The sequence below is a fragment of the Lissotriton helveticus genome, chromosome 5_1, assembly GCF_964261635.1.
Source record: "Lissotriton helveticus chromosome 5_1, aLisHel1.1, whole genome shotgun sequence".
Classification (NCBI taxonomy): Eukaryota; Metazoa; Chordata; class Amphibia; order Caudata; family Salamandridae; genus Lissotriton; species Lissotriton helveticus.
Genome location: NC_136065.1, coordinates 1,107,430,799 through 1,107,446,698, shown reverse-complemented (window position 1 = coordinate 1,107,446,698; position 15,900 = coordinate 1,107,430,799). Strand labels below are relative to the sequence as shown.

The following is a 15,900-nucleotide window of genomic DNA, read 5'->3' as shown; positions in this document are numbered from 1 at the left end:
CAACTGCAAAATCTCTAATTTACATAGTGTTACTGTAAGCAGGTTAGACTACTGCAATGATCTCCTGCTATGCGCACCGGAATTCCTGTTAAACTGACTATACAGACTACACAGAGTCCAAGACTCTGCTGCCAAAGTGGCATTGATCAGACTCAGGATATTGCCAGCTTCTTATGCATTGAAGGGTCTTCATTGGTAACTGTTGAGACAGAGAATAGTTTTTTAATCACTAGGTATAGTTTTTAAAGCACTCCAGGATCATGGCCAAGTGCCCCTGCACAACAGAATAAAAAGATACTCCCTAGAGAGATGCCTCAGCTCCACAACAGCTAATTTTGTCTGTGTTGCTAAATTCAGGAAGACAGCACAAGGTGGGTGATCATTTATGGTCACAAAATCCCAGCTTTGGAATCAGCTACCTCCCTCCCTTGGATCCTTGTCTGATATATTGCACTTTAGAAATGCCCTGAAAACTTGGCTCTTGCCTAAATAACCCCGTCTTCAAACTTCAGCACTTTTTAGCTGAAGCTGTCTTCTTTCGTAGTACTTGCAGATGCCTTAGCACCACAATACCGGCATGTTGACAGTGCACATGTGTTACATAAATAAATAAATAAAATAAATAAATGTTTTGTCCATTTCAGTATTTCAGCTTATATATTTTATAGACGTTTGCAATGCTACACAGATGATGAGTGATCTGCAAGCCAGCTTTAAGAATATTTTTCATTTTCAAATTCAAGAAAAGGTTTATATAATGAATACAATGAATGTGCTGAAAATGTATACCACTGCAAAGAAAAGACCAACTCTACTGTATTAAAAAATATCAAATTTTAACAATTTGTAACATCTAATAGATAGTCCAGATATTTCTACGCAGTGTATTAAAAATCCAAGGCACATTATATTTTACATCAGGAAGATCTGGATGGCATTTGATTAAATCTCTTATCAACACATTTGACAAGTCCTTAAATCATGTGAACCTAAGAGCTTAAATAACATATATGTCAGCACAAATACATCTTAAACTAATAAGGCCAAGTATTGCAAGATGGCACCCTCTTGAGAGCAGTTCACCTTAATGACAATTGGCAAGGAAACTGTGGACCATTGTCGCATTGGTATTGTTGAACCTTCTGTTTCATTTCCAGGACATGGCAGGTTAGAGAACATTTGTTGTACTTAACTGTATCATATGATATCTAGAATATAGCTAAATCAGTCATAAAATGTGGGCCTACATATGGACGCTCTCATTTGGACTTTGTCTATTTCACTTCTTCCTGCAGTATTTTACCATGGCTGATTCCTCCTAAAATGAGTATAAGCTATAATATTCACATTGCTGAGCAAGGTTTCATCAAGGGTACATGGTACATGGCCACTGCATATTGTATGTGCATTCTTCTATCACCACTACTATTTTTTGTTCCACAGACACATTATTATAGTTAATTAGTAAGGAAGGCACAAACGTTCCCAGCAAATTATTATTCATAAATATGCCGTTATTTCTCTTTGTATTATGTCCTTAACTTAGAAAATACTCTTTTATTTTTGTTATGTCTAGGTTAGATTTTTTGGGAGAATTCAAGTTGTCAATATTTTAAAAGTTGAAAGGTCCCTGCTCCTCAGAAATTCCCTGCTCAAGTGATACGCATATCATGAAAGGTGTTTACTGGTGTTTACATGCTTGTCGGGATGCTTCAGTTAAATGAATGTTATACAAAATCGCTTAAAATATATGGAAATATTCTCTTTTTTAATAAGGCACTGAGAAATTAAAACATATTAAAATAATGCAAAAAATATTTGGGAGGATCGCTGAAGCATGTTTTGTTTTGAAATACTCTGACTTCATTACTAGTCAATAACTAAACTCCCTATATTATGGCATATTAAAGCACATGGTTAAAAAATTTAAAAAATCCAAGCGCTTTTTTTTCAAATATCAAATCCCCAAGTATTTCAAAAATATGACTTTGAGATTTTAGCCACTACTCATATGCTATATAAATGGATGTTAATTATGGATTAGGACTACAGGAACACTCCACACTTCCAACTATATAGCACACTAATACCATTGGTCTATAGGTGCTTCCAGCAAATGTGTGTGTCCATAATACATTAAGTATATCCTTGCCTGAATAACCAAGATCTTACAATATGCCTCAAATGGAGAAGGCGTATATCGGATAGTAATCAAATTCTACAGGTTGAGGCAAAAACAGAAAAGGAATGGCCACCAATACGACCCTTGTAGTGCTTGGGTATAGAAAGTAGAAGACCATCAAGGATTGTTGTGAACGTATCTAGGACCCTATTTAAATATTCCCGATGTATGCCCTTATGTGGTTATAACATATCATATCCTTATAAAGGCATAAGAATCATATCCATATTTAGTAATAGCCAATGCAGTCCAAATACGGCAAGGCTACTCCCATAGACTCCTAGAAAGTACAACGCGTTCTTTAAACAAACCAAGCCTCCAGCAGCCCGGGAAATCCCCCGTGCTTTTGTTTTGATTTGTCCAAGAACTCCTGGAGTCCTGAAAGAACTGTAAGTTCTTAGTGACGTCTTATGTCCAACCTTACGTCAAACTCGGCACTTTCCAGGTATAAATATACCAACAGCTGCCCTAGCAAACACACTGTGGTTTTGGAGCAGATCGACTATCTACTTGCCTGATGCCCTGCTGTGGCAAGTGCCGAAGGAAGTCGACCCTCCCATTGACGCACTGAGAGAGACGCAGTCTTTTCTCCTGCCAAGAAATCCAGCCCCAGTGTTTCCAGTCACCCTTGCGGGTTGCTCGGAGATCGAGTCCTGAGAACGAGATACAAGACCTCCTTCATTCTCTAACCAAGGTACGGAGCTGATTAGAACCTTGGAGAATTCTTGATTCAGATTCTTGGCAAAACTATCTTAACTTAAACTGCAGCTCATTTACTCCTTCCCACGTACTAGGCTTAGGTTAGGTACACCGGGGTAGGCGTATCTTAGAAGCACCAGTTGAGTACGTTTAGTCATTGTTTTATATATGTATATATTTTATCTATTTTAAACACGGTATGGCTTAGAAACTGTACCATGCTTTTACAGTATAATTTCATAATACTCCTTTTACTGTACGCACTTTACTATACAACAAGTATTGCAATTGTGGCAACTCACTTCTCTTGCATGAGAAAGAAGACTGTTCAATAAATAACCACTTTTATTGAAAACGCCCATCTCTCTACTTCTCTGCGCTTCTGGTGAAACTAAGTATGCACGATTGACTGAGTGAAATAGTTATCTATTGTTTCCGCGACTCTGGAGATATACTCCTTATTCTGGAGGGAGCAAAGTTGTCATGTTAATGCGGTTGTCAGAAACTAATCCCTTCTTGTCTACTCAGGAAAGTTAACTCCTTCCTGTCACTCGAGAACGTTTCTAGTGAGCTAGCTGGCATTCATAATGAAGTTTAACATATTCAATAGAGACCTAGTCGACCTCAGTCCTACGTCTAAACTATTGTTTATGTTATTCCAATGCGCAGAGCCTATTGGGAATATAGGAACTACACTACAGGATCTTACGAAGGAGTATAACAAGAGCTACAATATTTCAGAATCCATTGGAGCATTCCCATGCAATGATTTATGCAATAAACGAAGTACCTCAAACTGTACTCTCTGTTTGATCGGAAGTCAAGGAAGCTGTTTTAGAATACGAGTATGGTCAAATCTAGGAGCAGCTGTCAGAAAGTGGGCGGCTGAGTTTTGCACATCTTTGGAGCAGAAAGAGTGGTGCAGATAGACAGTCAGAATCTGCTAATCTAGTCTGTATCCTACCAAGATTTGCACAATAAAGGACCTACTATCAGCATCAAAGAATGCAGTTATTTTCTTTAGAATATGAAGTTGGTAGCAACATGATGAGACCCATCATGGTGAGATTAGTATCAATCTTGATCCCCAGACATTTACCACAGAAGGAGGGTTGTCTTGGAAGATGCCTCAGACCACACAATATACCTATGCAATTCTTTGTTGAACTAATGACTGCGGACCAAATGAGAAACTTCTTTTAATTTTTTAATGATTTGTATTTGCAGTTTAATGGACTGGCGTTGGAGTTTCTATTGCTCCATACGAAACTATTTTCTTTGTTGCCACTCCACAGAATCCTTTTCATAATTATATTCAACTAAGGCTGAGATATATACATGATGTATGAGTGAATTATCTGCTGCAATATTGCAGTTAACCTCCACGTTCCCTCAGGGACAATATTTCGTAATGGACAATTTTTTAGGATTCACCACAACTGGAAACTTAAAAAAGAATTTTTAGAGAGGCTGACATTCATTGTAAAAAACTGATTGAATGGGATCTTCAAGTAGGCTTTAAAGACATACCATGAAATGTGGATGCTGTGATCTATGAGAGGACTAGCTGACTCCTCAACTCCACTGAGTGACAGTTTGATTTATGTCACCAGATTTGGTCCTGTTAGTGTGTTTAATATTATTTTTTTTAATTAAATTATAGGGTGGTACGACTTACAAATGTAATTGACACTCTTCCATATTCCAAATCAATCAACTATGAGTAAAACCGTTCCACCACCTGACCACTTGGTACCATCCTTAACCGCATGCGTGCGGGCGGAATTCCGCTCGCACGCTGAGATATGCGAAAGCGCATGTTACGTGACGAGCTGGGCTCGTCATCAGCGTAGCAGGAGGCTACCTCATGACGAGCCCAGCTCGTCATCAGCGTCGAAGGGGTTAATACTGAACAGCAGTTGTGCATTTGTTTCACATCTTCCAACTTTTCGCAGCAGGAACAATTTTTACCTACAACAGTAGCTTGACTATTTAATCCATTTTTTGGAACACTTCTCAAGCTCACCTCACATTCTAAGAGTTCTTCACCTTTCATTTAAGATTTCAACTAAAATACATTGCATCTTACTCCACTCGCCAAAGATGATCTCATTAATATTATTTAGCTTTCAAAATGTCTGCATTCTACAAGTGGGATGTACATTATTTTAATGAACTCTAAAGTTGCATATATTTTTTGCCCTGACCAATATATGAATACATCCTGTTATATGTCAATTCCTAAGGGCCTTTATAATACGTTTTTCTTGGGATCAACCCCGTATAACACTTTTTCTGCACTGATGAGTACTATGGGCCTGTGCCAAACCTTTGTATGGGCCGACAGCCGTATTATGAGTTATAAAGGTACAACTAGTAATACAGTCAACGGTTCTTTGGCCTTTACCATGGCGGTGCCTTGAAAACAGCCACCACAATGGGAAGGGCCCAAAACGTTCCAGCGTGGCATGGACGGTGAGGTCTATGCCATGCTGAAACTGGGGGAATAGAGACAAGGGGCACATGTTTTGCCCCCCTGAATGTATCCCCATGACAGAGGGGACACAGGGTCCTGTAAGGTCCCCTTTGTTTCTGCACTGCCAGCCTTTTATGGTACGGTTCTGTCATGAAAAGGCTGGCAGTCCAGGATCTCAAAATATGCTGAGCTCAACTGCATCAGTTCCTGCTCAGCAAAATGCGTTGTGGTGCTCTTGCGCCACTGCCAGGGAATGACTGTTTCTTGGCGCACACAGCAGTCCCCCTCCAAGAAAAAGTACAAAGTCTTAATCGGCAAAACAGTGGATCGCCACTCCTGCACCACCGCCAGTTTCGTAATCAGGCCCTAAGTCACTGCACCGATCCTCACTATAGACAGTTTCATTCTAAGGATTCTGGAGGACCTGGGCAATACATTTTTTAGGGGCCTCATCTTTTTAACATCTTCGAATTTTATGAACCTGCTGTTGCTAACTCAGGTTCTATGTTGCATAACAATATTAATTTATATATTAAGAAACAAAAATATACAAAAGTGAGCTAAAGAGAAAGTTCACTTGCCTAGGGGGGCCCTTGGAAGGTGGGAGCCTTGGGGAATAGCTCACTTTGCGCTTGCCTTAAAACCTCTCCGACTATAGAATACATTTCTAATACATACATGATGTGTCTTATGTCAAATATCTCTTTTTCTCCTTTACTACATACAGCGAGTTGTGCTTTGAAATATGCTCCTTATTTACAACATAATCATGATGCTTTCATTAGAAGATACCCCTGTTTCATTATATTAAGGTTCAGTATAATGTAGTTTAGCACTTCACAAATGGTAATCCGTTCCCACCATTAGCAAATGTGGAAAGCAGCTGGGCTTTTTGATTACAGGAATATAAAAACAAGAGTGAGCAGCAGTCCTGACTATTAGAGATGCTCTGGTCAAGGTACAAGTGGTGCTAGTCACCTAGAGTCACAGCATACTAGAGATAGAAAAAGGTTGTTCCTAATATGACAAAACTGAGACCAGCATTGTGAATGGACTTGGCATCAGAATTCTGGGCAAGCAGCATTTCCTGAATAGTATGAATGCTTTGTTTGTAGACAATGTGTTGGCAATATGTGCCCAAAATCACTAAAATGAGATCCGGTAAAATCTTTTTAAATAAAAGGCCATCGTTGCTCAATTCGCTGTGAACTAGGTAGTTATCTGTGAACTAGAAACTAGGCATACCAGAAAGTGGGGGTACCCTTTTCTGTATAAACACTGTTTTATGTACATCTTCTAAGGAGCTATATTGCCATTTAGAGGTAGGTAGCAGAGTCGAATCCAGGAAACAAAGAGGTAGCACCAAAACATGACAGTAACATAGCAGTGAACAATATACATTGTCTCATATGCAAATTATGGTGCTATAACAGTCTATAGGATCCGAAATCTCTTTATCCGAGAAAAAAAAACCTGAATATCAGACACACAATAAAAATCATCATCATTCACAGTGCTGAGCCAGTTTACAAATGGTTCCCAGAAGTCCCTGGGGCAGGATCGCCCTGGTAGCTCTTTCCATTATGTCTTTAGTTGCATTATACATTGTGTAATACTAGTAATCCAGGCCTTCGTGGTCGGCGGTTGGGCTGCTTTCCAGTGTATGGCAACTTGGCCCTTTGCCAGTATTAACAATATACAATGGAAAATACCTCTTGGACCATGGATCATTTATATTTATAGTGACGAGGGACATCGTTCTTTTTCCCTAGTCTCTGTTCTACATTTGAACTGACCTTCATTTGTGCCTATTTAACCTGAGTTTTAACCAGCAAAGCACTTTTTAAAAATGTGCAAATGAAATCATGCAAAAAAAACTCTATATAGTCATTAAGACTTTTTTTACTTCATTTTTTTCATAAAATTTGTTTTTGATTTTCTGAAAATGTTACATACATATCTTTACTTAATCATATCTTCCCATACATGTTTAGAACTCATGCATGATACCGAGAGAAACATACAGTGCAAAAACTCAAAAAACACGTGAACATTGAAAATTCATGCAATTCAAAATTAGTGGAATATATTTACAAGTACATTCATAATACACAATTTTTTTTGTCCTACTACTTTAGATTTGTGTACCAGGATCACTAGAACCTGCCTATCCTTGGTACTGTTCAATTGTTGGTCAATATAGGTGAATAGGTCAGAGCATATCTCAAAAGATTTTTATTAATGGGGTAGGAGGTATGAGGAAAAATATCTATCTTTCATTAGACCTCGGTATGTGTAACATTAACTCAAAATTAATTTCAAAGTCAGGACTACGAATGCTCTAGGCCTAAGTGGGGGGAATGGTTGGTGTGCCGACGCATTACAACTTTCGTGCTCAGGGCTGCGAACTTAAATGTGAAGAACACTGTGAAAAAGAGGAGGGGGGGGAGAGTGAACAAGTGTTAGTGATACATTCTCACCTCCGACACTTGCGTCACTTTTTAAACACTTTTTAGATCAACATCCCTGCTTAGAGGCAGGTGTTTTCTTAAACTCTCGGAATGATTACATTTTGATATGTAAGGATCAAGGTCCACTTGTGTAGATCAGGGCCCACTTGTGTAGTAAAAGGTCATGTATACTGTGTGAGATCTACTGGGAGCATGTAAAGCTTGTTTTTCGAGTTGAAATGAGTCTTAGCATCTCATGGTGCACCCTTGTTTAAATGTGCCCGCGTGGAATCCCAAAGCGATATTCCATACTGTGGCTAGAGGGACTTGTGCTTTCGAGTGTTGCCTGATTACTATTCATGTGCTTCTTGACACCGTTCGTGCAGCCGTGGAAAAGGTAACTTAGACCAAATTTACCTAATTTCGCGGATGCGTTGAGATTATTTTCTAAACTGGGCTTTTCCTTAATTTCTTCAGAAGCTGGCGTTTCGGCGCGTCTCTGCTGTAGTTCAACATCAGTCACGTGGGCACGAGTTAAATAGTTTAACTTCCATCTAGCCGTCTTAGCATCGTTACGTTCAGGCGTTCATATACTAGAAAAAATCTGCCTGGCTTCCGCTTTGTCGGCATGGCAACACTGGCGCTACTGAAGCAAAATTTTATTTGGATGTCTTTACCTTAACAACAGCAGCATTCTCGAGCATATTTAGTTAAAGGGATCTTTTGGGTTCCTTTAGACTCTGTTTTTCTTATGGTACCTCAAGTTTAAGACATCTGGGCAAAGTGGGACATGACGGGGCAGAGTCATTTTTCCGATGCGTTTGTTAAAGACCAGAATTTCCGTGCGTGGCTCGTTGCTGCGCATGAATGCTGCTGGTGAGCAGCTTTGTTAGACTGTCTTGACCTTCACATCGATGACATTCTCAGATAGGGATGGGTCACGAAATCTTTACAATTCTTTTCAGTTATGTTTTTCTGTTGTTTTTCTTGTAGTCATACTCGCTTAGTGCCTCCAGTTCAAAGCACTTGAATTCTGTAGGACAATAGAAGGCAGATTCATTTTTCGCAGGGCGTTAATGAGACAAGAATATTTGTGTGTGCATGGCACCATAGAACCTGACACCGTCAAACTTTGTTGGACTGTCTTGACCTGTACAAAAGATGGCATTCTCGGGTATGGATAGGTCATAAGGTCTCTACAGTTCCTTTAAATTGTGTTTTCCTTATATTCATGATGACTGGGTGTCACAAGTTTAAAGCATCTGATCTGTGCAAGACATGCGGGGGCGTATTCATTTGTTGCAGTGCGTTGTTGAGGCCAGGGTATCTGTGTGTGCACAGCAACACAGATCTTGATTAGAAACAATGTAAAATCTCTGAGAGTCCATTGAGGCCATTGTCAATTGTTCCTAATTTAAGGATGTATTTGGCTTCAAAACTTGATAGTAGATGTTCTGTTTGGGGGCCTTTCACATGTTTCAACACTGTCCACTTTATATCTTGGGGTCCATGATTCTTATCTGAACAGTGTTTCACCATTGGTGCTGTCAATACCTTGCATTTGATACGTGATCTATGTTGCGTCACTCGTGTTCTAATTTGCTGAGTGGTTTTTCCCATGTATTCCAGATTGCATGGGCACAGTACACAGTAAATCACATTTGACGAGAGGCAATTGGTGAATTCTTCATGCTTAATGATTTTGTTGCCATAGACAAAGTATTTTCCTTCGATGGTGCTCCCACATGAGTTACAATTGCCACACCGATGGTGGCCTTGTATTGGAGGTAGGGCTTACATGTTTCGTATAGTTGGTGGAGTTCTTTTCAGTTTCGTGTTGGCCCGCACCAGGTGGTCTTTAATGCTCCGATTCTTCTTCATGGCGAAAATCGGTAATTCTTTGAATATTTCAAGACTTTTGACACTTTGCCAGTTTTTTCTCACAATCTTTTTAATTTCATTAGTAGAACCTGAAAAGGTAGTTACACACACCAAAGGCATCCCTCCCGACTTATCTTTAGGTGTCAGTAGGGATTCCCTTGGTGTACCATGCTTGTTTCATTGCTCGTTTTGTGAGTTTTCGTGGATAGTTTCTCGCAACCAGTTTCTCAAACAGAGTTTTGGCATTTTTTAAATAATCTTCTTTTCTTGAACAGTTACACCTTATGCGCAAAAACTGACTAAACGGCAGATTGTCCTATAAATTCCTTTTGGTGGAAGCTACTTAAATGTAGTAAAGTGCAGTGCTCCTGTCTGTTTCTTTGGTAAATAGTGAGGTGAAAATGGTTCCTTCTTCGTATTTCACCAATAAATCCCAAAAATTGATTTCGCTGTTGCTTGAATATACCGTAAACTGAATGTTAAGATTTCTCTGGTTTAGCCAGTTGTGGAATTGGTGTAGGCTCTCTGACGACCCTCTCCAGAGCATAAAGATGTCGTCTATATATCTTGAATACACAAAAGGGGTTAGGCCCAAAAGACAGGACCCAGGTAGGGCCTTACTAATACAGAAAAAGAAGAGAACCTGGTATCCTAATTATTTATATAATCTTTTTTGCAACAACCACACTATATTCTTTTAGTGATTGGGTTATTTATTCACCCTATTTTTATCAACTCTTCTGTGAAAGGACCTTATATCCTTCGCATGGAACACATAAAAAGTACCAAAAACATATTTACATACATAACAATTTCCATAATACCTATGACAATGTACAAGACCAACACGTTTTGGCAAACACAAAATGAATATTACTTTACATCAACATAAATACATCACAAAAACCAATGTGCCATATATATTCAAACAAATGCTTAATTAGATGTCATTCAGCATTCTAATAATTCAGTCCAAGTTCATTCCTGAATCAATTCTATTTCCTTTAACCACTTTTGCTAACTTAATAGCAATTGCTGACACATTTCAAGCCTCACAGATTCTCAATGGGCTCTCATCAGGGCCCCGTTTGGAAGATAATCTCAACGCATCCGCAGAATAAGGTAAATTTGGTTCTAAGTTACCTTTTCCACGGCTGCACGAATGGTATCAAGAAGCATATGAATAGTAATCAGGCAACACTCGAAAGCACGAGTCCCTCTAGCCACAGTATGGAATCACGCTTTGGGATTCCACGCATGCACATTTAAACAAGGGTGCACCATGAGATGCTAAGACTCATTTCAACTTGCAAAACAAGCTTTACATGCTCCCAGTAGGTCTCACACAGTATACATGACCTTATTTTATCATCCGCAACAGTAAACACGAGCACTACACAAAGTGGGCCCTGATCTACACAAGTGGACCTTGATTCTTACATATCAAAATGTAATCATTGCGAGAGTTTAAGAAACTGGCTGCCTCTAAGCAGGTATGTTAATCTAAAAAGAGTGTAAAAAGTGTTGCAAGTATCGGAGGTGAGAATGTGTCACTAACACACGTTCACTTTTTCCCCCTCCACTTTTTCACAGTGTCCTACACATTTAAGTTTGCAGCCCTGAGGAAGACCTTCCTTGAAACCTCATGGTCCACGCACGAAGGTCGAAACACGTTCGCAAACCCACCACTCCCCCCACTTAGGCCAAGAGCATTCGAAGTCCTGACTTTGAAATTAATTTTGAATTAAGGTTACACAGACCGAGGTCTAACGAAAGACAGATGTTTTTCCTCATACCTCATTAATAAAAATCTTTTGAGATATGCTCTGACCTATTCACCTATATGGACTAACAATTGAACAGTACCAAGGATACTAAGGTTCTAGTTATCGTGGTACACAAATCTAAAGTAGTAGGACAGAATAAATGTGTATTATGAATGTACTTGTAAATATATTCCACTAATTTTGAATTGCATGAATTTTCAGTTTTCATGTGTTTTTTGAGTTTTTGCACTGTATGTTTCACTAAGTATCCTGTATGAGTTCTAAACATGTACGAGAAGATATGATTGAGTAATGATATGTATGTGACATTTTCAAAAAATCAAAAGCAAGTCTTGTGAAAAAAATGAAGTAAAAAAAGTATTTATGACTATATAGAGTTTATTTTGCATGATTTCATTTGCACATTTTGAAAAAGTTTCTTGCTTGTTCAAACTCAGGTTAAATAGGCACAAATGAAGGTCAGTTCATACGTAGAACAGACACTAGGGAAAAATAACTCTGTCCTTCGTCACTATAAATATAAATGATCCATGGTCCAAAAGGTATTTTCCATTGTACAATATTGCCTGATTCCAGCCTCTTTGGTCCTTAACAGAATCACTCCCCTTGAACTTTACAAATTACCACTATTAACAGCATCGCAGTTAACTTCCTACGTTTGGGTGGAATGTCAGTGTTGTCTCCTAGCAGCACCGCCAGCGGCGTGTAGGGTAGCGTATGTCCTGTAATGCTCTGTATGTGTTGAATCACATGTGTCCAGAAATTAGCCCCCAGCCTACAATGCCACGCAACGTGAAGAAAGGCAGCCTGTATATGCCCACATCGCCAGCATCGATCATCAGGTCACAGGCCCATTTGCCGCAGTTGTATGGGAGTGCGATAGAAGTCATGTATGAATTTAAAGTCAATCAGACTAAACCGATAGTTTGAGGACAACAGTTTCAGCTGTCCGCATACTAAGAACCATTGATCGTCTGAGATGTTTGTCCCTATCTCCGCCTCCCACCCACTTTAGCCTTGGGAATGACGATTGGGGAGTCCCGTTGCATAGTGTTATAGATGCGAGTGATCACCTTACGGCCATGCTCAATCGCAAGCACGTTTTCCAGTGCTGTCAGTGTTGGAGGAGGGCTCCGAAATGTGCTATACCCACTTCTACAGGAAGATTGCAACTGGTAGTATAAAAGCATATACGCTGCTGTGTGGGGTGTCTGTCCACACATCTGTTGTATAGTTAAGAAGGAGTTGCGCATCTCTGCCATTACAGAGGGTGTTGGTGTCGTGCAATATCGTGTTTCTAATGCATGTAGTTCTTGTACAATATCCGTGGATTACTACTTTAAATTATTGTCAAAGTAATATTGTATATGTATTCAAATGTTTTCGTGAAATGCGAGTCCAGGAGAGCATTGGGTGGGAGGCACCAGGAGAACGGCTGTCTTTAAGGCTGCGGAATCAGTAGCTCTATAGCCACTGGGGCGTGGTCTGATAGTGTTCTAGTGTGGTGGCTGGCAGTGTGTTCCCTAGTCTGCAAATCTCTAGTCAAGAGCCAAAAATCTATTCTAGACCAGGCTTGACGATGGTGCGTGATACAGGTACACTCTCGCACCCCCGGGTGGAGGGTCCGCCAAGGTTCTGATAAGTAATAGTCCTGTATAATGCCTTGTAAAGCGGTTGATGCTTGCGGATGTTGTGCACGTGTGGCACCTTCCCTGTCCATGTGTGGAGAAATGGTGATATTAAAATCCCCACCCCAGAGAATCGCTGAGTCTCCCATAGATTGGATTTTATGCCAGAGGTTTTGGAAAAAAGCAGGATCGTCCCCATTAGGCCCATACACATTAGCTATAATCAGTGGACAGTGATATAACGTTCCCTTAAGGAAAAGAAAGTGCCCCTCTTGGTCTATAATCAGCAGATGTGTATGCCAGGGGACTCCTTTCCTTATAAGAGTTGCCACCCCCTTGGAGTAACTGGAATAACCTGCACTATGAACCTCGCTCCAGCGAGCAGAGGACAATCTCTTGTGCGTCATTCCTAAGAGCTGAGTCTCCTGTAGGAGGCATATATCAATTTGATGTCTGGATAAATATGAGTGTACCAGTCTAGACTTGCGGTGGTTGTTTAGACCCCGCACATTCCAAGTGAGACAGTTGAGACTAGACATGTTGCTGCCCCTGTGATTTGAGAGCCAGGTTAGGTATGTCCATACTCGAGTGCTCTATCCTCTGCATCCCTATTCGCCACTGGTGTCTGCAGTGTGGATTGTGCTTAAGTATATGCAGTGATCTGGCCAGATCTGGCTGTCTATAAATGAAGTCATATGGCACTGTGGCTGTATTGTCCTGCTGCAAACAACAACAAACAACATTTCCCCCCCACAACGCTCCACTCACACCAACCCCCCAAACAGGTTGTGTATCCCTTGTCAAACATCTCCCTGCACTAGGGAGCTCTAGTAACTCAATACAACTGGGAATCATCCCACGGGGGCGCAGGGTCGCCTGCTAACTACCCTGTCACTCTTGGACAGGGTGGCAGAACGTGAATGTTCTAATCTGGCGTGTTCAATTATTAACAGTAATTCTCCCAATAGTGCATAGTGCCAACCCTCTTGCACAGCATATTATCAATCATTGTCACTCAACCCGGTTCATGCAAGGCTGCAGCCTCCTGTTGTCGATTCCATGCTGGCGTCGGTAAGGAATAGGGGGCTTCCCCTGTGTGGACCAGCAGTTTAGCCGGGTACAACATTGCATACTTGGTGCCGGATTGTTTGAGTAGCTTCTTGGCCAGTATGAATTCCCGTCTCGCCGACTAGACAGCCTCGGTGAAATCCCGGATCAGCGCAATTTTATTACCTTGAAACTGAGTGTCCCCTTTTTCTCTGGCTGCTTTCAGGGTGGTGTCTCTGTCCCTATAGTTAAGTAGTTGAGCTATAATTGGTCTCGGAGGGGCTCCTGGGCCAGGCCGAGGGCCCAGGGTATGGTGTGCTCTTTCCACCAGAAACATCAGGCTGAGAGCTTCTGCACAGAGATCCCGAAGCAGGTCTTCCACGTACCGTTCCATATTTGGGATGCTGGTGAATTCCCGTATCCCCGTGATACAAATTTTATTCCTTCTAGACCTCGCCTCCAAATCCTCAATACAGGCTTTAATTACTTCTAGGACTTCATCCATTCGGAGCACGGCTCTGCTCTTCATCTCTTGGCAGTCATCGGCATCTGAGGCACGTTGTTCTAGCGTGCCCAATCGGCCATCGTGTGTATCAATTTTTTGTGACATGTGGTCCATCCTTTCTGCCATGTTGTCCAGTTTAGTGTCAATGGCCTTCAGGCTACCCCTCAACTCGCGCATCAGCGCCCGGATGTCGTCTTGATCCGAGTCCATGTGTGTTTCAGGGACCACTGTTAAGGAGGGCGGGAGAGGCTCCTGGAAGTGTGAAGAGCGCTTCTCAAAGTTAATCTTCGATTGTTTATTGTTGGTTTTCCCCATTTCAGTTTTGGATGTTGCTGTTTATATAGTACGGATCCCTGCTTGGACCGCTCTTGACCCACGCTATTGTGTCGAAACGTCTTGTGCATGTGATGCCGACACGGAGGGAGGCAGCACAGGCGAGAGTCAGTGTGACCTAAAAAATGTATATTGCCACTTTCGGAGTATTATAGCCCCAGTACAATGTATCTTAGTTGTAAAATATAGCGCAAGTGATTCTCCGCTGCGCGATCAGGGCTGCTGGGGCCTCCAGTGGTTCGTAGGGAACTGGGGCCCACACTCCCTCTACATCCATGGTCTGTCGCCAGTTGGTGCGTCACAGTCCCTCACTGCTTGGGGTGTCAGGTAGGATTCAATTATTGGCATTGTTCACAAGCATGCAACCCCCAGTATAATGTATCAGTAGCAGGCTGTTGCTGGGTGTGCCAGAAGCCGCAGGGAGAGTCAGTTTCTTTCAGGCATCCACAATTAGTGCATCACATAGGGTTCACCGATCACGCGCCCCTGGGTCTAGTTCTCCAGCAGGGCTGCAGGATGTCCAATCCCACCAGGATGCCTCGATGCGAGAGTCCAGGCGAGTGCAGATTCCCCAGATGCTCTTCTGGAATTACACAATGCATGCCCAGTCCTGGCAAATGTTGGCTGTCACTGCTCCGGGTTCCACAGCGATAGTTGCACTGTGCCGCTCCCGTCTGGCCTCCTGCTGATGTCCCCGCCCCCTCCGAGCGGCCACCGCCACCTGCAGGTATCTGCGTCAGTGGTTTGCAAGTGTCACTCTTCGGCGGGAGGGGGAGAGATGCACCGGCCAGCAGGGGACTCACCACAGCTGCTACGGGAATGCGGCTCCTCAGCGTCCAGATGCGGCAAAGCGGGTCTCCGATGTCAGTCAGTCGCCATGTCTCCCCCAGCGCACTTTCCGACCTCGTCCAG

General features: G+C 41.7%; 1 protein-coding gene across 1 annotated transcript in view; it reads right to left on the bottom strand.

Annotated features, from left to right (window-relative positions):
- Positions 1 to 15,900, bottom strand: part of LOC144753513 (VPS10 domain-containing receptor SorCS3-like) — a 2,605,581-nt gene that overhangs the window by 87,264 nt on the left and 2,502,417 nt on the right. The gene's annotated exons all lie outside the window — the stretch shown is intronic.